Here is a 23,130-nt window from a genome sequence, read left to right as displayed (position 1 = left end):
CACAGATTCAGCGCTCTCTGGCTGAAGAAATTCCTCCTCATCTCTGTTTTAAAGGATCGTCCCTTCACTCTGAGGTTGTGCCCTCGAGTTCGCATCTCTCCCACTAGTGGAAACATCCTCTCCACGTCCACTCTATCCAGACCTCGCAGTAAACTCTGTAAGTTTCAATTAGATCCCCCCTCATCCTTCTAAACTCCAACGAGTACAGACCCAGAGTCCTCAACCGTTCCTCATACGACAAGCTCTTCATTCCAGGGATCATTCTTGTGAACCTCCTCTGGACCCTTTCCAAGGCCAGCACATCCATCCGTGGGGCCCAAAACTGTTCACAATACTCCAAATGGGGTTTGACCAGAGCCTTATACAAGCTCAGAAGTACATCCCTGCTCTTGTATTCTCGCCCTCTCGACATGAATGCTAACATTGCATTTGCCTTCCTAGCTGCTGACTGAACCTCAAGGGAATCTTGAACAAGGACTCCCAAGTCCCTTTGTGCTTCAGATTTTCAAAACCTTGTATGCAGACTTCACACAGACAGTGACCTGAGCCGGGAATCAAACCCAGGTCCCTGGCATCGTGAGGCACCAACCAGTTGCGAGTGTTGGCTTATGAGGAGAGACTGAGTAGACTGGGGCTATACTCATTGGGATTCAGAAGAATGAGGGGAGATCTTATAGAAACATGTAAGATTATGAAGGGAATCAATAAGATAGAAGGTGGTTTCCACTGGTGGGTGAAACTAGAACTAGGGGGCATGGCCTCAAAATAAGGGGAAGCAGATTTAGGACTGAGTTGAGGAGGAACTTCTTCACACAAAAGGTTGTGAATCTGTGGAATTCCCTGCCCAGTGAAGCAGTTGAGGCTACCTCATTGAGTGTTTTTAAGGCAAAGATAGATAAATTTTTGAACAGTAAAGGGATTAAGGGTTATGGTGAGCGGGTGGGTAAGTGGAGCTGAGTCCACGAAAAGATCAGCCATGATCTTATTGAATGGCGGAGCAGGTTCGAGGGGCCAGATGGCCGACTCCTGCTCCTAGTTCTTATGTTCTTATAACCACTGTGCCACCTGGCTCAATTCCGCAGTCGCACCGTGAGATCTGAATGGGCATCACAAAACCCTCTCCCACATGGCCTTATCCTTGCCCAAGTCTTGTGCTGATGCACAATATTAAGTTGATCTTTCTCTACACCCCAGCTATGACTGTAACACTACATTCTGCACTCTCTCCTTTCCTTCTCTATGAATGGTATGTTTTGTCTGTATAGCGCACAAGAAACAATACTTTTCACTGTAGACTAATACGTGTGACAATAATAAATCAAATCAAATCAGTGTGCGGATTGTAAGGTATAAAAAGAAGCAATGCATGGTGGCACAGTGGTTAGCACTGCTGCCTCACAGCGCCAGGGACCTGGGTTCGATTCCCGGCTTGGTCACTGTCTGTGTGGAATCATAGAAATCATAGAAACCCTACAGTGCTGAAGGAGGCCATTCGGCCCATCGAGTCTGCACCGACCACAATCCCACCCAGGCCCTACCCCCACATATTTACCCGCTAATCCCTCTAACCTACGCATCCCAGGACTCTAAGGGGCAATTTTTAACCTGGCCAATCAACCTAACCCGCACATCTTTGGACAGTGGGAGGAAACCGGAGCACCCGGAGGAAACCCACCCAGACACGAGGAGAATGTGCAAACTCCCCACAGACAGTGACCCGAGCCGGGAATCGAACCCAGGACCCTGGAGCTGTGAAGCAGCAGTGCTAACCACTGTGCTACCGGGCCGCCCACGTTCTGCACGTTCTCCCCATGTCTGCGTGGGTTTCCTCCGGGTGCTCCGGTTTCCTCCCACAGTCCACAGATGTGCAGGTTAGGTGGATTGGCCGTGCTAAATTGCCCCTAATGCCAGGGGGACGAGCAGGGTAAATACGTGGGGTTACGGGGATAGGGCCTGGCTGGGATTGTGGTCGGTGCAGACTCGATGGGCTGAATGGTCTCCTTCTGCACTGTAGGGATCCTATGATTCTAATGAGTTATGGTGGAGGGGAAAAGCTTCTTCCCTTATCAGGAGATTGACATGAAGGCGGTTCTCAGGTGTGGTGGACCTCAGTTGTGCCTTTGTCCTATATGGACCACCGTTGTGTGTGTTTGTCATACCTGGACACATCCCCTTCCAGTTTGGTTCCTCCCCTCAGCACCTAGTATAAAGGTGGCTGTCTCCTCCCCCTTGTTCAGTCCAGGTCTGTTAATTGTTGGGATCTGCTCCTGATTCTGTTGTGAATAAAAGCCTACACTTATATTGGCATATCGGTAGTCTTTCGCCTTATTGATAGCGCATCAATTTTATTCACAACAGTTACTAGTATGGAGCAGTTTCTAAAACCCGACAAGTTAGCATTAGACCCTCAAGAGGTTGGAGCCTCTGATAAATTTGATCATTGGTTGGACTGCTTCGAAGCATTCGTCGACACCGCTACGGCCATCGACACCGACGCTGCTAAACTCCACGTGCTCCGCGCCCGGGTAAGCGAAACTGTCTATGGAATCTTCCGGGACGCTGCTACTTACGCGGACGCTATCGAACTCCTAAAAGGGCAGTTCCGAAAGAGCCCTAACGTGGTTTACGCCAGACACCTCCTAACTACCCGCAAACAGCAGCCAGGAGAATCGTGCGCCCAATTTCTGCGCGCCCTGCGAGTCCTCGCCCGAGCATGCGACTGTAAGGCTGTTTCAGCAGCTCAGAACACGGAGGATCTGATCCGCGACGCCTACGTTGCGGGCATTGAGTCTACATACATCCAGCAGCGTCTGCTGGAACAAGATGACCTAGACCTCCGGAAAACGGCCACGATGGCTGAAACGTTAGAAGCAGCCTCCCATAATCTCGGGTCTTACCTTGGATCCCGTTCCACCGACGGCTCCACTGCGACGGCTGCTCCAGCAGGGCCCAAATGTTACTTTTGTGGCCTCCCTAAGCACCCTCGGCGTCACTGCCCGGCAAAGGACGCGATTTGCTCCGGATGCGGTAAGCTAGGCCACTTTGTTAAAGTCTGCAGAGCAAAGCCGCTTCTGAAGACTCGTGGAGCCATGTGTGCTCCGAGGGCGCGGCCATCTTTGATGCAGGCGGCGGCTGCGCGCGAATCGCCATCTTGGATGCGGTCACCGGAAGTGCGGGAATCGCCATCTTTGATGCGGTCACCGGAAGTGCGGGAGTCGCCATCTTTGGAACTGGCATCAAGGCAAGCTGAGCAGGAAGCTTCAACCGTGACGTCATCAGACGGCGACGAAGATGGATTCTTCTTTAATTCAACAGTGGCATCGATTTGCCTGGACCAGTCGCAGCCACATCAACTCTCCAAGTCCATAATGGAGATCAAGGTAAATGGTTATGCAGAAAACTGCCTGTTTGACTGTGGGAGCACGGAAAGTTTTATACACCCTCGCACAGTGCGTCAATATGCCCTTCCCGTGCGACCCTGGAGCCAGACCATCTCCATGGCCTCGAATTCTCACTCAGTGGAGGTCCTCGGGTGCTGCTTGGTGACGCTGACGGTACAGGGCACAGTCTACGAGCGTTTTCGGCTCCTCGTGCTGCCGCGACTCTGCGCAGCTGTACTGCTGGGGTTAGATTTCCTCAGCCATCATAGAAGCGTCATCCTGCAGTACGATGGCCCTTATCCCCCGCTCTCCGTCTGCAAGGCGCCGTCACGGCAGCGCCCCTCGCGCACCACCTGCAGTCTCTCGACCCTCAAGATCACCCCCCCCCCGTTATTTGATAACCTCACCCCGGATTGTAGGCCTATAGCCACCAAGAGTAGGCGCTATAGTGCGGATGACCGGGCCTTCATTCGGTCCGAGGTACAACGTTTGCTCCAGGAAGGGATTATCCAGGCCAGCACCAGCCCCTGGAGGGCGCAAGTGGTCGTAGTTAAATCAGGGGAGAAACACCGCATGGTGATTGACTACAGCCAGACCATAAACAGGTATACCCAACTAGATGCATATCCTCTTCCCCGTATCGCGGACATAGTCAACCACATCGCGCACTATAGGGTTTTCTCAACGATCGATTTGAAATCGGCTTACCACCAGCTCCCTATCCGCTCGGAGGATCGCCCATACACTGCCTTTGAGGCGGATGGCCGCCTCTACCAGTTCCTCCGAGTCCCCTTTGGTGTCACCAATGGGGTCTCAGTCTTCCAACGGGCCATGGATCAAATGGTGGACCAGCACGGACTACGGGCCACTTTCCCGTATCTGGATAACGTCACCATCTGCGGCCATGACCTGCAGGACCATGATGCCAACCTACAAAAATTCCTTCGTACGGCCACTCTCCTGAACCTCACATACAATGAGGCGAAGTGTGTTTTCCGGACACGCCGCCTCGCCATCCTTGGGTACGTGATAGAAAATGGTGTCCTTGGCCCCGACCCAGCCCGTATGCGTCCCCTTATGCAGCTTCCCCTCCCTACTACCCTCAAAGCACTGAGGAGATGCCTGGGCTTCTTCTCCTATTATGCCCAGTGGGTTCCCCGTTACGCAGATAAAGCCCGTCCGCTCCTAAAATCGACCTCTTTTCCCCTGGCGGAGGAGGCCTGTCGGGCCTTCGATGACATCAAAGCGACATCGCGAAGGCCGCGATGCACGCTGTGGACGAATCCATCCCATTCCAAGTGGAAAGTGATGCGTCTGACTTTGCCCTCGCTGCCACCCTTAACCAGAGGGGCCGTCCGGTGGCCTTCTTTTCCCGGACCTTACAAGGCCCTGAGATTCGACACTCCTCGGTCGAGAAGGAGGCCCAGGCCATCGTGGAAGCCGTCCGGCACTGGCGCCATTATCTCGCGGGCCAACGATTCACCTTAATTACGGACCAGCGGTCAGTTGCCTTCCTGTTTAACACCAGGCAAAAGGGCAAGATTAAGAATGACAAGATCTTGCGGTGGAGGATTGAGCTCTCCACCTACAGATATGACATCATGTACCGGCCTGGGAAGCTCAATGAGCCCCCAGACGCCCTGTCCCGTGGATCATGTGCCAGTGCCCAACTAGACCAGCTACAGTCCCTCCATAAGGACCTCTGTCACCCGGGTGTCACCAGATTTTTCCATTTTGTCAAGTCCCGTAACCTGCCCTTCTCCCTTGAGGAAGTCCGGACGATTACCAGGCAATGCAGGGTCTGCGCTGAGTGCAAACCGCAGTTCTACCGGCCAGGTAGGGCGCACCTTGTAAAGGCCACTCGCGCGTTCGAGCGCCTTAGCGTAGATTTTAAAGGCCCCCTCCCCTCCTCTAACCGCAATGTTTATTTCCTGAATATCATTGACGAATACTCACGTTTCCCTTTTGCCTTCCCCTGCTCGGACATGACCACGGCTACAGTGATTCGGACCCTGAACAAGCTCTTCACCCTGTTCGGCTTCCCAGCCTATATTCATAGCGACCGTGGGTCCTCTTTCATGAGTGACGAGCTGAGGCAGTACCTGCTCGCCAAAGGCGTTGCCTCCAGCCGCACCACTAGCTATAACCCCAGGGGCAATGGTCAAGTAGAGCGGGAGAACGCAACCGTCTGGAAGGCCGTTCTATTAGCGTTACGGTCTAGGGGCCTTCCAGTCAGCCGTTGGCAAGACGTCCTTCCGGACGCATTACATTCCATTAGGTCACTCTTGTGCACAGCGACCAATACGACCCCTCACGAGCGGATGTTTTCATTTCCCAGGAAGTCCTCCTCGGGTACTTCGCTCCCGGATTGGCTGATGTCCCCGGGACCCGTCCTGCTTCGGAAGCATGTCCGGACCCATAAGGCAGATCCCTTGGTCGAGGAGGTCCAATTGCTCCATGCTAATCCCCAATATGCTTATGTAGCGTACCCTGATGGGCGGGAGGACACGGTTTCTGTCCGTGACTTGGCACCCGCGGGTGCCCCGGAGGTCACCACGTCCTTCCGCCCCACGGTCCCTGGTGTCGTCCATTCGGAGACTGCTGCGCCTCTTCCTCCCTCAGTCCTTGTCCCCAATGTACTGCGCCCAGAGCCTGTTGCAGCCCCCCACCCCCCAGCTCCAGTTCCCACTGTTCCCCATACGCCACCAGGGCCACTGCTCATTCCTCTCGCCCCTGTGTACAGCTCGCTTGAGTCGCCGGAGCCGTCGCCACGCAGTACCCGACGACTGGACGGGACGACGGATCGGTCCGCTTCACACCACCCAGCGCCTTCTCTCGACGCTCACTGTACGGAGCCTGGGCCGACATCGCTCCCGGCTCGGTCGACTCTGCGACCTGCACTACGACGATCGCGACGACGGATCAAGCCACCGGTTCGTCTGGACTTGTGATATTGTTTCCGCTTCACCCCCGTGTTGTTTTTTAAAAGGAAGGGGTGAATGTGGTGGACCTCAGTTGTGCCTTTGTCCTATATGGACCACCGTTGTGTGTGTTTGTCATACCTGGACACATCCCCTTCCAGTTTGGTTCCTCCCCTCAGCACCTAGTATAAAGGTGGCTGTCTCCTCCCCCTTGTTCAGTCCAGGTCTGTTAATTGTTGGGATCTGCTCCTGATTCTGTTGTGAATAAAAGCCTACACTTATATTGGCATATCGGTAGTCTTTCGCCTTATTGATAGCGCATCATCAGGCATGCAGCTGACCCTGAGTTGGAGGTCGGGATGTGTGATTGCATCTTAGCCCCATCACTTAAAGATTGCCATGAATAATGGAGCAGGAGCTGGGTTCCTGGCCGCCTGGTGTGAGCAGGACAGCGCCTGGCTGCCTGAGAGAGAGAGAGAGAGTAGCTTCAGCAGCCTCCAAACACACTGCTGCTGATGTCAAGGACTTGTGGGTGTGACCGGACACATTCTCCTTCTCACACAAGGAACTGAGGAGGTTCTTGAGTCAACGCAAGAGACTGGCAGCAAGGAATCTGCTTCACTCACTCACTCTCTCCCACTCTGTGCGTGTGTGTGTGTGGAACCTCCGACAGGAGTGTGTGCGCGCGTGGAACCTCCGACAGGAAGCCTTGCTGAATGTGAACAAGAGGCACTTTATTCAGTGAGGTAAGCACAGCCACTTTCCATCTCTCCGCTATGTGTGTGTGTGTGTGAGAGAGTGTTTATGAGAGTGTGTCTGTGTGTTTATGAGTGCGTGTGTTTGAGTGTGTGTCTGTGTATATGAGAGTTTGTGTGTCTGTGTATGTGTGCGTATCAGTGTGTGTGAGTGTGTGTCTCTGTGTGTCGGTGAGTGTGTGTGTGTATGAGTGTCTGTGTGTGTGTCTCCCTGTGTGTGTCTCACTTGTGTCAGTGAATGTGTGTGTCTGTGTGTATCAATGTGTGTGTCTCTGTGTCAGTGTGTGTGAGTGTGTGTGTGTGCGTGTGTCAGTGTGTGTCTCTGTGTGTGTGTCTCTCTGCGTCAGTGTGTGTGTCAGTATGTGTGTGTCAGTAAATGTGTCAGTGTGAGTATCAATGTGTGAGTCTCTGTGTCAGTGTGTCTCTGAGTGTGCCAGTGTGTGTGTCTGTGTGTGTCTGTGTGTGTGTCAATGTGTCTCTGTGTGCCTGTGTGTGTGTGTGTCTCTGTGTCAGTGTGTCTTTGAGTGCCAGTGTGTGTGTGTCTCTGTGTGTCTCTGTATGTGTGTGTGTGTGTCTGTGTCAGTGTGTGTCTCTGTGTCAGTGTGTCTGTGTGTGTCAGTGTGTCTCTGTGTGTCTGTGTGTGTGCGTCTCTGTGTCAGTGTGTCTTTGAGTGTGCCAGTGGGTGTGTGTCTCTGTGTGTGTGTGTGTGTGTGTATGTGTGTGTGTGTGTGTGTGTCTGTGTCAGTGTGTGTGTGTGTGTGTGTCTCTCTGTGTCAGTGTGTGTGTGTGTGTGTGTGTGTGTGTGTGTCTCTGTGTCTGTATGTGTGTGTGTGTGTCTGTGTGTGTGTCAGTCTCTGTGTCAGTGTGTGTCTCTGTGTCAGTGTGTGTCTCTGTGTCAGTGTGTGTGTGTGTGTCTGTGTCAGTGTGGGTGTGTCTCTGTGTCAGTGTGTGTGTGTGTGTGTCTGTGTGTCAGTGTGTGTGTGTATCTGTGTGTCAGTCTGAGTGTGTGCGTGTGTCAGTGTGTGTGTGTGTGTGTGTCTGTGTGTGTGTGTGTCTCTGTGTCAGTGTGTGTCTCTGTGTCAGTGTGTGTCTCTGTGTCTGTGTGTGTGTGTCTGTGTGTCAGTGTGTGTCTGTGTGTCAGTCTGTGTGTGTGTGTGTCTCTGTGTCAGTGTGTGTGTGTGTGTGTGTCAGTGTGTGTGTGTGTGTGTGTCAGTGTGTGTGTGTGTCAGTCTGTGTGTGTGTGTCAGTCTGTGTGTGTGTGTCAGTGTGTGTGTGTGTCAGTGTGTGTGTGTGTCTCTGTGTCAGTGTGTGTGTGTCTCTGTGTCAGTGTGTGTGTGTGTCTGTGTCAGTGTGTGTGTCTCTGTGCCAGTGTGTGTGTGTGTGTCTCTGTGTCAGTGTGTGCGTGTGTGTGTCTGTGTGTGTGCGTGTGTCTGTGTCAGTGTGTGTCAGTGTGTGTGTGTCTCTGTGTCAGTGTGTGTGTTGTGTGTGTCTGTGTCAGTGTCTGTGTGTGTCTGTGTCAGTGTGTGTCAGTGTGTCAGTGTGTGTGTGTCTTTGTGTCAGTGTGTGTGTGTGTCTCTGTGTTAGTGTGTGTGTGTGTGTGTGTGTGTCCGTGTCAATGTGTGTGTGTGTGTCTCTGTGTCAGTGTGTGTGTCTCTGTGTCAGTGTGTGTGTGTGTGTGTCCGTGTCAATGTGTGTGTGTGTGTCTCTGTGTCAGTGTGTGTGTCTCTGTGTCAGTGTGTGTGTGTGTGTGTCCGTGTCAATGTGTGTGTGTCTCTGTGTCAGTGTGTGTGTGTCTCTGTGTCAGTGTGTGTGTGTGTGTGTCCGTGTCAATGTGTGTGTGTGTCTCTGTGTCAGTGTGTGTGTGTCTCTGTGTCAGTGTGTGTGTGTGTCTGTGCCAGTGTGTGTCAGTGTGTGTCTCTGTGTCTGTGTCAGTGTGTCTCTGTGTGTTTAATGTATTGTGAAATCTCACCGTGCCAGACTTTGCGAGTGTTTGCTGATTGCAGCCGGTGCTCTGTTTACTGATCCGTCTCCAGTGACTGAGTGAGATTGGAACAGAATCTCCAGACCAGCACTGGCGTTCCCCTTCACTGCAGCTTTCTGCTCACTCTACCCTGCCCTGGTGAACTGCTTCGTGTTGACAAGACAGAGAGAGAGAGAGAGGAGAGAGAGAGAGAGAGAGGAGAGAGGAGGGAGAGAGAGAGAGAGGAGAGAGAGCAAGGGGGAGAGAGAGAGAGGAGAGAGAGCAAGAGGGGAGAGAGAGAGGAGAGAGAGAGAGAGAGAGGAAAGAGAGAGAGGAGAGTGCGAGGGAGAGAGGAGAGAGAGAGAGCAAGAGGGGAGAGAGAGAGAGAGGGAGAGAGGAGAGAGGGAGGAGAGAGAGAGTGGGAGAGGAGAGAGAGAGGAGGAGAGAGAGAGAGGGGGAGAGAGAGAGAAGTTGAGAGAGAGCGTGAGAGAGCGGGGAGAGGGAGAGAGAGCTGGGGGAGAGAGAGAGGGAGAGAGAGCGAGTGTGGAGGGGGGGTGCGGGGTGGGTGGAGGGGAGAGGTGGGGGGGCGCGGGAAGGGATGGAGAGGGTGGGAGGGGGAGGGAGAGAGAGAACGAGAGAGGGGGGAGAAAGAGAGATTGTGTGTGACAGAGGGAGTGAGGGAGACAGGGAGAAAGAGGGGAAGGTAGGGAGAGGGAGAGAGGATCGGGGAGATGAGGGAAGCAAAGCTCTCCAGAGTGAAGACGATAAACAGCAGGAGGAGGTTGAGAGGTGACAGAGGTTTATAAAATGATGAAGGGGATAGATAGAGTGAACGTTCAAAGACTATTTCCTCGGGTGGATGGAGCTATTACAAGGGGGCATAACTATAGGGTTCGTGGTGGGAGATACAGGAAGGATATCAGAGGTAGGTTCTTTACGCAGAGAGTGGTTGGGGTGTGGAATGGACTGCCTGCAGTGATAGTGGAGTCAGACACTTTAGGAACATTTAAGCGGTTATTGGATAGGCACATGGAGCACACCAGGATGATAGGGAGTGGGATAGCTTGATCTTGGTTTCAGATAAAGCTCGGCACAACATCGTGGGCCGAAGGGCCTGTTCTGTGCTGTACTGTTCTATGTTCTATGTTGAGGAAAGGGAGAGAAATGAGTGAAACAGAGGGATCGCTATCAGAATGAGCGACAGAAGGTGAGGATGGAGATGAGACAGAGAGAGAGAGAGGGACAGAGCGAGAGAGAGAGACACAGAGGGACAGAGAGACAGAGAGAGAGAGAGAGAGCCAGAGAGAGAGAGAGAGAGAGAGCCAGAGAGAGAGAGAGAGAGAGAGCCAGAGAGAGAGAGAGAGAGCCAGAGAGAGAGAGAGCCAGAGAGAGAGAGAGCCAGAGAGAGAGAGAGCCAGAGAGAGAGAGAGCCAGAGAGAGAGAGCCAGAGAGAGAGAGCCAGAGAGAGAGAGACAGAGAGAGAGTGATAGAAAGGTAACCCAAAATTATGCAGGGTGAGAGAAAGGGAGAGTGCAAATATTGAATGATCCAGAGTAAAGAAATAGCTGGAGACACAGCAGACCGAGAGATAGAGAGAATGCAGAGGTAGAGAAGAGAGATACACGCAGACAGAGAGAGAGAGAGGGAGAGAGAGGGAAAGTAAAAGGCAAAGAGAGAGAGAGGGTAATAGCTGAGAGAGGGAGCGATCCATCGCTGGATGGAGAGATGTGAGGATGAAGAGGCAGCAGATAGCCGGGGCCCAGAGAGCGCGGAGGAGATACAGCCGGCGAGGTTCAAGGAGGTCCATCCAGAGGGGATGAGAGAGAGAGAGAGGAAAGTGCTTGAAACAGGCGGAGGGGAGACAGGAGAGGAAGATAGAGAGAGAGGTTGGCAGAGAGAGAGAGAGACAGAGAAAGAGGTGTCCTGGGATCTGATTCCAGTAACGAGAGCAGATTGCTTGCTGATATTTCTATTTGCTGAGATTAGCAGAAACATACACTCTGCGTGAATTGGGTAATATATTTCCCACGATCTAATCTCGCTGCTTCTGGCTTTGGGAGGGTGTTTGTTAACAAGAGACTATCCTCATATTCTGTTAGATTCTAACACAGAAAACTTAACGCTCAATGCCAGCTCACGCAGTGTCTGCTATCAACTGCCCATGGTTCCAACATGCATTTCAATAAAGGGTGAGAAGGTCGAGAGGTTGGGGCTAAACCCACACTGGACACTGACCGCACAGAGAGAGAGATTGTACTGAATCCACACTGGACACTGACCGCACAGAGAGAGAGAGATTGTACTGAATCCACTCTGGACACTGACCGCACAGAGAGAGAGATTGTACTGAATCCACTCTGGACACTGACCGCACAGAGAGAGAGAGATTGTACTGAATCCACACTGGACACTGTCCGCACAGAGAGAGAGAGATTGTACTGAATCCACTCTGGACACTGACCGCACAGAGAGAGAGAGATTGTACTGAATCCACTCTGGACACTGACCGCACAGAGAGAGAGAGATTGTACTGAATCCACACTCGACACTGACCGCACAGAGAGAGAGAGATTGTACTGAATCCACACTGGACACTGTCCGCACAGAGAGAGAGAGATTGTACTGAATCCACACTGGACACTGACCGCACAGAGAGAGAGAGATTGTACTGAATCCACACTGGACACTGTCCGCACAGAGAGAGAGATTGTACTGAATCCACACTGGACACTGTCCGCACAGAGAGAGAGAGATTGTACTGAATCCACACTCGACACTGACCGCACAGAGAGAGAGAGATTGTACTGAATCCACTCTGGACACTGACCGCACAGAGAGAGAGAGATTGTACTGAATCCACTCTGGACACTGACCGCACAGAGAGAGAGAGATTGTACTGAATCCACACTGGACACTGTCCGCACAGAGAGAGAGAGATTGTACTGAATCCACACTCGACACTGACCGCACAGAGAGAGAGAGATTGTACTGAATCCACTCTGGACACTGACCGCACAGAGAGAGAGAGATTGTACTGAATCCACACTGGACACTGTCCGCACAGAGAGAGAGAGATTGTACTGAATCCACTCTGGACACTGTCCACACAGAGAGAGAGATTGTACTGAATCCACTCTGGACACTGACCGCACAGAGAGAGAAAGATTGTACTGAATCCACACTGGACACTGTCCACACAGAGAGAGAGAGATTGTACTGAATCCACTCTGGACACTGTCCACACAGAGAGAGAGATTGTACTGAATCCATTCTGGACACTGACCGCACAGAGAGAGAAAGATTGTACTGAATCCACACTGGACACTGTCCACACAGAGAGAGAGATTGTACTGAATCCACTCTGGACACTGACCGCACAGAGAGAGAGAGATTGTACTGAATCCACTCTGGACACTGACCGTACAGAGAGAGAGAGATTGTACTGAATCCACACTGGACACTGACCGCACAGAGAGAGAGATTGTACTGAATCCACTCTGGACACTGACCGTACAGAGAGAGAGAGATTGTACTGAATCCACACTGGACACTGACCGCACAGAGAGAGAGATTGTACTGAATCCACTCTGGACACTGACCGTACAGAGAGAGAGAGATTGTACTGAATCCACACTGGACACTGACCGCACAGAGAGAGAGATTGTACTGAATCCACACTGGACACTGACCGCACAGAGAGAGAGAGATTGTACTGAATCCACACTGGACACTGACCGCACAGAGAGAGAGAGATTGTACTGAATCCACTCTGGACACTGACCGCACAGAGAGAGAGATTGTACTGAATCCACTCTGGGCACTGACCGCACAGAGAGAGAGATTGTACTGAATCCACTCTGGGCACTGACCGCACAGAGAGAGAGATTGTACTGAATCCACTCTGGACACTGACCGCACAGAGAGAGAGAGATTGTACTGAATCCACACTGGACACTGACCGCACAGAGAGAGAGAGATTGTACTGAATCCACTCTGGACACTGACCGCACAGAGAGAGAGAGATTGTACTGAATCCACACTGGACACTGACCGCACAGAGAGAGAGAGATTGTACTGAATCCACTCTGGACACTGACCGTACAGAGAGAGAGAGATTGTACTGAATCCACTCTGGACACTGACCGTACAGAGAGAGAGAGATTGTACTGAATCCACACTGGACACTGACCGCACAGAGAGAGAGAGATTGTACTGAATCCACACTGGACACTGACCGCACAGAGAGAGAGAGATTGTACTGAATCCACTCTGGACACTGACCGCACAGAGAGAGAGAGATTGTACTGAATCCACTCTGGACACTGACCGCACAGAGAGAGAGATTGTACTGAATCCACTCTGGGCACTGACCGCACAGAGAGAGAGATTGTACTGAATCCACACTGGACACTGTCCACACAGAGAGAGAGATTGTACTGAATCCACACTGGACACTGACCGTACAGAGAGAGAGAGATTGTACTGAATCCACTCTGGACACTGACCGCACAGAGAGAGAGAGATTGTACTGAATCCACACTGGACACTGACCGCACAGAGAGAGAGAGATTGTACTGAATCCACTCTGGACACTGACCGCACAGAGAGAGAGAGATTGGACTGAATCCACACTGGACACTGACCGCACAGAGAGAGAGAGATTGTACTGAATCCACTCTGGACACTGACCGCACAGAGAGAGAGAGATTGTACTGAATCCACTCTGGACACTGACCGCACAGAGAGAGAGATTGTACTGAATCCACTCTGGACACTGACCGCACAGAGAGAGAGAGATTGTACTGAATCCACACCGGACACTGACCGCACAGAGAGAGAGAGATTGTACTGAATCCACTCTGGACACTGACCGCACAGAGAGAGAGAGATTGTACTGAATCCACACTGGACACTGACCGCACAGAGAGAGAGAGATTGTACTGAATCCACACTGGACACTGACCGCACAGAGAGAGAGAGATTGTACTGAATCCACACTGGACACTGACCACACAGAGAGAGAGAGATTGTACTGAATCCACTCTGGACACTGACCGTACAGAGAGAGAGAGATTGTACTGAATCCACACTGGACACTGTCCGCACAGAGAGAGAGAGATTGTACTGAATCCACTCTGGACACTGACCGTACAGAGAGAGAGAGATTGTACTGAATCCACTCTGGACACTGACCGTACAGAGAGAGAGAGATTGTACTGAATCCACTCTGGACACTGACCGTACAGAGAGAGAGAGATTGTACTGAATCCACACTGGACACTGACCGCACAGAGAGAGAGAGATTGTACTGAATCCACACTGGACACTGTCCGCACAGAGAGAGAGAGATTGTACTGAATCCACTCTGGACACTGACCGTACAGAGAGAGAGAGATTGTACTGAATCCACACTGGACACTGACCGCACAGAGAGAGAGAGATTGTACTGAATCCACTCTGGACACTGACCGCACAGAGAGAGAGAGATTGTACTGAATCCACTCTGGACACTGACCGTACAGAGAGAGAGAGATTGTACTGAATCCACTCTGGACACTGACCGTACAGAGAGAGAGAGATTGTACTGAATCCACACTGGACACTGACCGCACAGAGAGAGAGAGATTGTACTGAATCCACACTGGACACTGTCCGCACAGAGAGAGAGAGATTGTACTGAATCCACTCTGGACACTGACCGCACAGAGAGAGAGAGATTGTACTGAATCCACTCTGGACACTGACCGTACAGAGAGAGAGAGATTGTACTGAATCCACTCTGGACACTGACCGTACAGAGAGAGAGAGATTGTACTGAATCCACTCTGGACACTGACCGTACAGAGAGAGAGAGATTGTACTGAATCCACACTGGACACTGACCGCACAGAGAGAGAGAGATTGTACTGAATCCACACTGGACACTGACCGCACAGAGAGAGAGAGATTGTACTGAATCCACTCTGGACACTGACCGCACAGAGAGAGAGATTGTACTGAATCCACTCTGGGCACTGACCGCACAGAGAGAGAGATTGTACTGAATCCACACTGGACACTGACCGCACAGAGAGAGAGAGATTGTACTGAATCCACTCTGGACACTGACCGCACAGAGAGAGAGATTGTACTGAATCCACACTGGACACTGACCGCACAGAGAGAGAGATTGTACTGAATCCACTCTGGACACTGACCGCACAGAGAGAGAGAGATTGTACTGAATCCACTCTGGACACTGACCGTACAGAGAGAGAGAGATTGTACTGAATCCACTCTGGACACTGACCGTACAGAGAGAGAGAGATTGTACTGAATCCACTCTGGACACTGACCGCACAGAGAGAGAGAGATTGTACTGAATCCACACTGGACACTGACCGCACAGAGAGAGAGAGATTGTACTGAATCCACTCTGGACACTGACCGCACAGAGAGAGAGAGATTGTACTGAATCCACACTGGACACTGACCGCACAGAGAGAGAGATTGTACTGAATCCACTCTGGACACTGACCGCACAGAGAGAGAGATTGTACTGAATCCACTCTGGACACTGACCGCACAGAGAGAGAGATTGTACTGAATCCACTCTGGACACTGACCGCACAGAGAGAGAGATTGTACTGAATCCACACTGGACACTGACCGCACAGAGAGAGAGATTGTACTGAATCCACACTGGACACTGACCGCACAGAGAGAGAGAGATTGTACTGAATCCACTCTGGACACTGACCGCACAGAGAGAGAGAGATTGTACTGAATCCACTCTGGACACTGACCGCACAGAGAGAGTGAGATTGTACTGAATCCACACTGGACACTGACCGCACAGAGAGAGAGAGATTGTACTGAATCCACACTGGACACTGACCGTACAGAGAGAGAGATTGTACTGAATCCACACCGGACACTGTCCGCACAGAGAGAGAGATTGTACTGAATCCACTCTGGACACTGACCGTACAGAGAGAGAGAGATTGTACTGAATCCACTCTGGGCACTGACCGCACAGAGAGAGAGAGATTGTACTGAATCCACTCTGGACACTGTCCACACAGAGAGAGAGAGATTGTACTGAATCCACTCTGGACACTGACCGCACAGAGAGAGAGAGATTGTACTGAATCCACACTGGACACTGACCGCACAGAGAGAGAGATTGTACTGAATCCACTCTGGACACTGACCGCACAGAGAGAGAGAGATTGTACTGAATCCACACTGGACACTGACCGCACAGAGAGAGAGATTGTACTGAATCCACACTGGACACTGACCGCACAGAGAGAGAGAGATTGTACTGAATCCACACTGGACACTGACCGCACAGAGAGAGAGATTGTACTGAATCCACTCTGGACACTGACCGCACAGAGAGAGAGATTGTACTGAATCCACACTGGACACTGACCGCACAGAGAGAGAGAGATTGTACTGAATCCACTCTGGACACTGACCGCACAGAGAGAGAGATTGTACTGAATCCACTCTGGACACTGACCGCACAGAGAGAGAGATTGTACTGAATCCACACTGGACACTGACCGCACAGAGAGAGAGAGATTGTACTGAATCCACTCTGGACACTGACCGCACAGAGAGAGAGAGATTGTACTGAATCCACACTGGACACTGACCGCACAGAGAGAGAGAGATTGTACTGAATCCACTCTGGACACTGACCGCACAGAGAGAGAGATTGTACTGAATCCACTCTGGACACTGACCGCACAGAGAGAGAGATTGTACTGAATCCACACTGGACACTGACCGTACAGAGAGAGAGATTGTACTGAATCCACTCTGGACACTGACCGCACAGAGAGAGAGAGATTGTACTGAATCCACTCTGGGCACTGACCGCACAGAGAGAGAGAGATTGTACTGAATCCACACTGGACACTGACCGCACAGAGAGAGAAAGATTGTACTGAATCCACACTGGACACTGACCGTACAGAGAGAGAGAGATTGTACTGAATCCACTCTGGACACTGACCGCACAGAGAGAGAGAGATTGTACTGAATCCACTCTGGACACTGACCGCACAGAGAGAGAAAGATTGTACTGAATCCACACTGGACACTGACCGCACAGAGAGAGAGAGATTGTACTGAATCCACACTGGACACTGACCGTACAGAGAGAGAGAGATTGTACTGAATCCACTCTGGACACTGACCGCACAGAGAGAGAGAGATTGTACTGAATCCACACTGGACACTGACCGCACAGAGAGAGAGAGATTGTACTGAATCCACTCTGGACACTGACCGCACAGAGAGAGAGATTGTACTGAATCCACTCTGGACACTGACCGCACAGAGAGAGAGAGATTGTACTGAATCCACACTGGACACTGACCGCACAGAGAGAGAGAGATTGTACTGAATCCACACTGGACACTGACCGCACAGAGAGAGAGAGATTGTACTGAATCCACTCTGGACACTGACCGCACAGAGAGAGAGATTGTACTGAATCCACACTGGACACTGTCTGCACAGAGAGAGAGAGATTGTACTGAATCCACTCTGGACACTGACCGCACAGAGAGAGAGATTGTACTGAATCCACACTGGACACTGACCGCACAGAGAGAGAAAGATTGTACTGAATCCACTCTGGACACTGACCGCACAGAGAGAGAGAGATTGTACTGAATCCACACTGGACACTGACCGCACAGAGAGAGAGATTGTACTGAATCCACACTGGACACTGACCGCACAGAGAGAGAGAGATTGTACTGAATCCACTCTGGACACTGACCGCACAGAGAGAGAGATTGTACTGAATCCACTCTGGACACTGACCGTACAGAGAGAGAGAGATTGTACTGAATCCACACTGGACACTGACCGCACAGAGAGAGAGATTGTACTGAATCCACACTGGACACTGTCCGCACAGAGAGAGAGAGATTGTACTGAATCCACTCTGGACACTGACCGCACAGAGAGAGAGAGATTGTACTGAATCCACACTGGACACTGACCGCACAGAGAGAGAGAGATTGTACTGAATCCACTCTGGACACTGACCGCACAGAGAGAGAGAGATTGTACTGAATCCACACTGGACACTGACCGCACAGAGAGAGAGATTGTACTGAATCCACTCTGGGCACTGACCGCACAGAGAGAGAGATTGTACTGAATCCACACTGGACACTGTCCGTACAGAGAGAGAGATTGTACTGAATCCACACTGGGCACTGACCGCACAGAGAGAGAGATTGTACTGAATCCACTCTGGGCACTGACCGCACAGAGAGAGAGATTGTACTGAATCCACACTGGGCACTGACCGCACAGAGAGAGAGATTGTACTGAATCCACACTGGACACTGACCGCACAGAGAGAGAGAGATTGTACTGAATCCACTCTGGACACTGACCGCACAGAGAGAGAGAGATTGTACTGAATCCACACTGGGCACTGACCGCACAGAGAGAGAGATTGTACTGAATCCACTCTGGGCACTGACCGCACAGAGAGAGAGATTGTACTGAATCCACACTGGACACTGACCGCACAGAGAGAGAGAGATTGTACTGAATCCACTCTGGACACTGACCGCACAGAGAGAGAGAGATTGTACTGAATCCACACTGGACACTGACCGTACAGAGAGAGAGATTGTACTGAATCCACTCTGGACACTGACCGCACAGAGAGAGAGAGATTGTACTGAATCCACACTGGACACTGTCCGCACAGAGAGAGAGAGATTGTACTGAATCCACACTGGACACTGACCGCACAGAGAGAGAGAGATTGTACTGAATCCACACTGGACACTGACCGCACAGAGAGAGAGATTGTACTGAATCCACACTGGACACTGACCGCACAGAGAGAGAGATTGTACTGAATCCACTCTGGACACTGACCGCACAGAGAGAGAGATTGTACTGAATCCACTCTGGGCACTGACCGCACAGAGAGAGAGATTGTACTGAATCCACTCTGGGCACTGACCGCACAGAGAGAGAGATTGTACTGAATCCACACTGGGCACTGACCGCACAGAGAGAGAGATTGTACTGAATCCACACTGGACACTGACCGCACAGAGAGAGAGATTGTACTGAATCCACTCTGGACACTGACCGCACAGAGAGAGAGATTGTACTGAATCCACTCTGGGCACTGACCGCACAGAGAGAGAGATTGTACTGAATCCACTCTGGGCACTGACCGCACAGAGAGAGAGATTGTACTGAATCCACACTGGACACTGACCGCACAGAGAGAGAGATTGTACTGAATCCACACTGGACACTGACCGCACAGAGAGAGAGAGATTGTACTGAATCCACTCTGGACACTGACCGCACAGAGAGAGAGAGATTGTACTGAATCCACACTGGACACTGACCGCACAGAGAGAGAGATTGTACTGAATCCACACTGGACACTGACCGCACAGAGAGAGAGATTGTACTGAATCCACTCTGGACACTGACCGCACAGAGAGAGAGATTGTACTGAATCCACTCTGGGCACTGACCGCACAGAGAGAGAGAGATTGTACTGAATCCACTCTGGGCACTGACCGCACAGAGAGAGAGATTGTACTGAATCCACACTGGACACTGTCCGCACAGAGAGAGAGAGATTGTACTGAATCCACACTGGACACTGACCGCACAGAGAGAGAGAGATTGTACTGAATCCACTCTGGACACTGACCGCACAGAGAGAGAGATTGTACTGAATCCACTCTGGGCACTGACCGCACAGAGAGAGAGATTGTACTGAATCCACACTGGACACTGACCGTACAGAGAGAGAGAGATTGTACTGAATCCACACTGGACACTGACCGTACAGAGAGAGAGAGATTGTACTGAATCCACTCTGGACACTGACCGTACAGAGAGAGAGAGATTGTACTGAATCCACACTGGGCACTGACCGCACAGAGAGAGAGAGATTGTACTGAATCCACTCTGGACACTGACCGCACAGAGAGAGAGAGATTGTACTGAATCCACTCTGGACACTGACCGCACAGAGAGAGAGAGATTGTACTGAATCCACACTGGACACTGACCGTACAGAGAGAGAGATTGTACTGAATCCACTCTGGACACTGACCGCACAGAGAGAGAGAGATTGTACTGAATCCACTCTGGACACTGACCGCACAGAGAGAGAGAGATTGTACTGAATCCACACTGGGCACTGACCGCACAGAGAGAGAGAGATTGTACTGAATCCACACTGGACACTGACCGCACAGAGAGAGAGAGATTGTACTGAATCCACTCTGGACACTGACCGCACAGAGAGAGAGATTGTACTGAATCCACACTGGACACTGTCTGCACAGAGAGAGAGAGATTGTACTGAATCCACTCTGGACACTGACCGCACAGAGAGAGAGATTGTACTGAATCCACACTGGACACTGACCGCACAGAGAGAGAAAGATTGTACTGAATCCACTCTGGACACTGACCGCACAGAGAGAGAGAGATTGTACTGAATCCACACTGGACACTGACCGCACAGAGAGAGAGAGATTGTACTGAATCCACTCTGGACACTGACCGCACAGAGAGAGAGAGATTGTACTGAATCCACACTGGACACTGACCGCACAGAGAGAGAGATTGTACTGAATCCACTCTGGACACTGACCGCACAGAGAGAGAGATTGTACTGAATCCACACTGGACACTGACCGTACAGAGAGAGAGATTGTACTGAATCCACACTGGACACTGACCGCACAGAGAGAGAGAGATTGTACTGAATCCACACTGGACACTGACCGCACAGAGAGAGAGATTGTACTGAATCCACACTGGACACTGACCGCACAGAGAGAGAGAGATTGTACTGAATCCACTCTGGACACTGTCCGCACAGAGAGAGAGAGATTGTACTGAATCCACTCTGGACACTGACCGCACAGAGAGAGAGATTGTACTGAATCCACACTGGACACTGACCGCACAGAGAGAGAGAGATTGTACTGAATCCACTCTGGACACTGACCGCACAGAGAGAGAGAGATTGTACTGAATCCACTCTGGACACTGACCGCACAGAGAGAGAGAGATTGTACTGAATCCACACTGGACACTGTCCGCACAGAGAGAGAGAGATTGTACTGAATCCACACTGGACACTGTCCGCACAGAGAGAGAGAGATTGTACTGAATCCACTCTGGACACTGTCCGCACAGAGAGAGAGAGATTGTACTGAATCCACTCTGGACACTGACCGCACAGAGAGAGAGATTGTACTGAATCCACACTGGACACTGACCGCACAGAGAGAGAGAGATTGTACTGAATCCACTCTGGACACTGACCGCACAGAGAGAGAGAGATTGTACTGAATCCACTCTGGACACTGACCGCACAGAGAGAGAGAGATTGTACTGAATCCACTCTGGACACTGACCGTACAGAGAGAGAGAGATTGTACTGAATCCACACTGGACACTGTCCGCACAGAGAGAGAGAGATTGTACTGAATCCACTCTGGACACTGACCGTACAGAGAGAGAGATTGTACTGAATCCACACTGGACACTGTCCGCACAGAGAGAGAGAGATTGTACTGAATCCACACTGGACACTGACCGCACAGAGAGAGAGATTGTACTGAATCCACTCTGGACACTGACCGCACAGAGAGAGAGAGATTGTACTGAATCCACTCTGGACACTGACCGCACAGAGAGAGAGAGATTGTACTGAATCCACACTGGACACTGACCGTACAGAGAGAGAGATTGTACTGAATCCACTCTGGACACTGACCGCACAGAGAGAGAGAGATTGTACTGAATCCACTCTGGACACTGACCGCACAGAGAGAGAGAGATTGTACTGAATCCACACTGGGCACTGACCGCACAGAGAGAGAGAGATTGTACTGAATCCACACTGGACACTGACCGCACAGAGAGAGAGAGATTGTACTGAATCCACTCTGGACACTGACCGCACAGAGAGAGAGATTGTACTGAATCCACACTGGACACTGTCTGCACAGAGAGAGAGAGATTGTACTGAATCCACTCTGGACACTGACCGCACAGAGAGAGAGATTGTACTGAATCCACACTGGACACTGACCGCACAGAGAGAGAAAGATTGTACTGAATCCACTCTGGACACTGACCGCACAGAGAGAGAGAGATTGTACTGAATCCACACTGGACACTGACCGCACAGAGAGAGAGATTGTACTGAATCCACACCGGACACTGACCGCACAGAGAGAGAGAGATTGTACTGAATCCACTCTGGACACTGACCGTACAGAGAGAGAGAGATTGTACTGAATCCACACTGGACACTGACCGCACAGAGAGAGAGATTGTACTGAATCCACACTGGACACTGACCGCACAGAGAGAGAGATTGTACTGAATCCACACTGGACACTGACCGCACAGAGAGAGAGAGATTGTACTGAATCCACTCTGGACACTGACCGCACAGAGAGAGAGAGATTGTACTGAATCCACACTGGACACTGACCGCACAGAGAGAGAGATTGTACTGAATCCACACTGGACACTGACCGCACAGAGAGAGAGATTGTACTGAATCCACACTGGACACTGACCGTACAGAGAGAGAGATTGTACTGAATCCACACTGGACACTGACCGCACAGAGAGAGAGAGATTGTACTGAATCCACACTGGACACTGACCGCACAGAGAGAGAGAGATTGTACTGAATCCACACTGGACACTGACCGCACAGAGAGAGAGATTGTACTGAATCCACTCTGGACACTGACCGCACAGTGAGAGAGATTGTACTGAATCCACACTGGACACTGACCGTACAGAGAGAGAGATTGTACTGAATCCACACTGGACACTGACCGCACAGAGAGAGAGAGATTGTACTGAATCCACACTGGACACTGACCGCACAGAGAGAGAGATTGTACTGAATCCACACTGGACACTGACCGCACAGAGAGAGAGAGATTGTACTGAATCCACTCTGGACACTGACCGCACAGAGAGAGAGAGATTGTACTGAATCCACTCTGGACACTGTCCGCACAGAGAGAGAGAGATTGTACTGAATCCACTCTGGACACTGACCGCACAGAGAG

The 23,130-nt window shown here is 51.2% G+C and overlaps 1 protein-coding gene across 2 annotated transcripts in view; it reads left to right on the top strand.

Moving 5' to 3' along the window:
* Nucleotides 1–6,918: 6,918 nt before the first annotated feature.
* The window catches only part of LOC144496759 (regulator of G-protein signaling 3-like), a 101,721-nt gene continuing 85,509 nt past the window's right edge, over nucleotides 6,919–23,130 (top strand). For both annotated transcript variants that reach the window (XM_078217282.1, XM_078217280.1), the window contains exon 1: nucleotides 6,919–7,047. The gene's annotated coding sequence lies outside the window, so the exon portion shown is untranslated. The remainder of the gene's footprint in view (nucleotides 7,048–23,130) is intronic.

The sequence above is a fragment of the Mustelus asterias genome, chromosome 8 (genome assembly GCF_964213995.1).
Source record: "Mustelus asterias chromosome 8, sMusAst1.hap1.1, whole genome shotgun sequence".
NCBI classification, from domain to species: Eukaryota; Metazoa; Chordata; class Chondrichthyes; order Carcharhiniformes; family Triakidae; genus Mustelus; species Mustelus asterias.
This window is presented reverse-complemented; position numbering and strand designations above follow the sequence as displayed.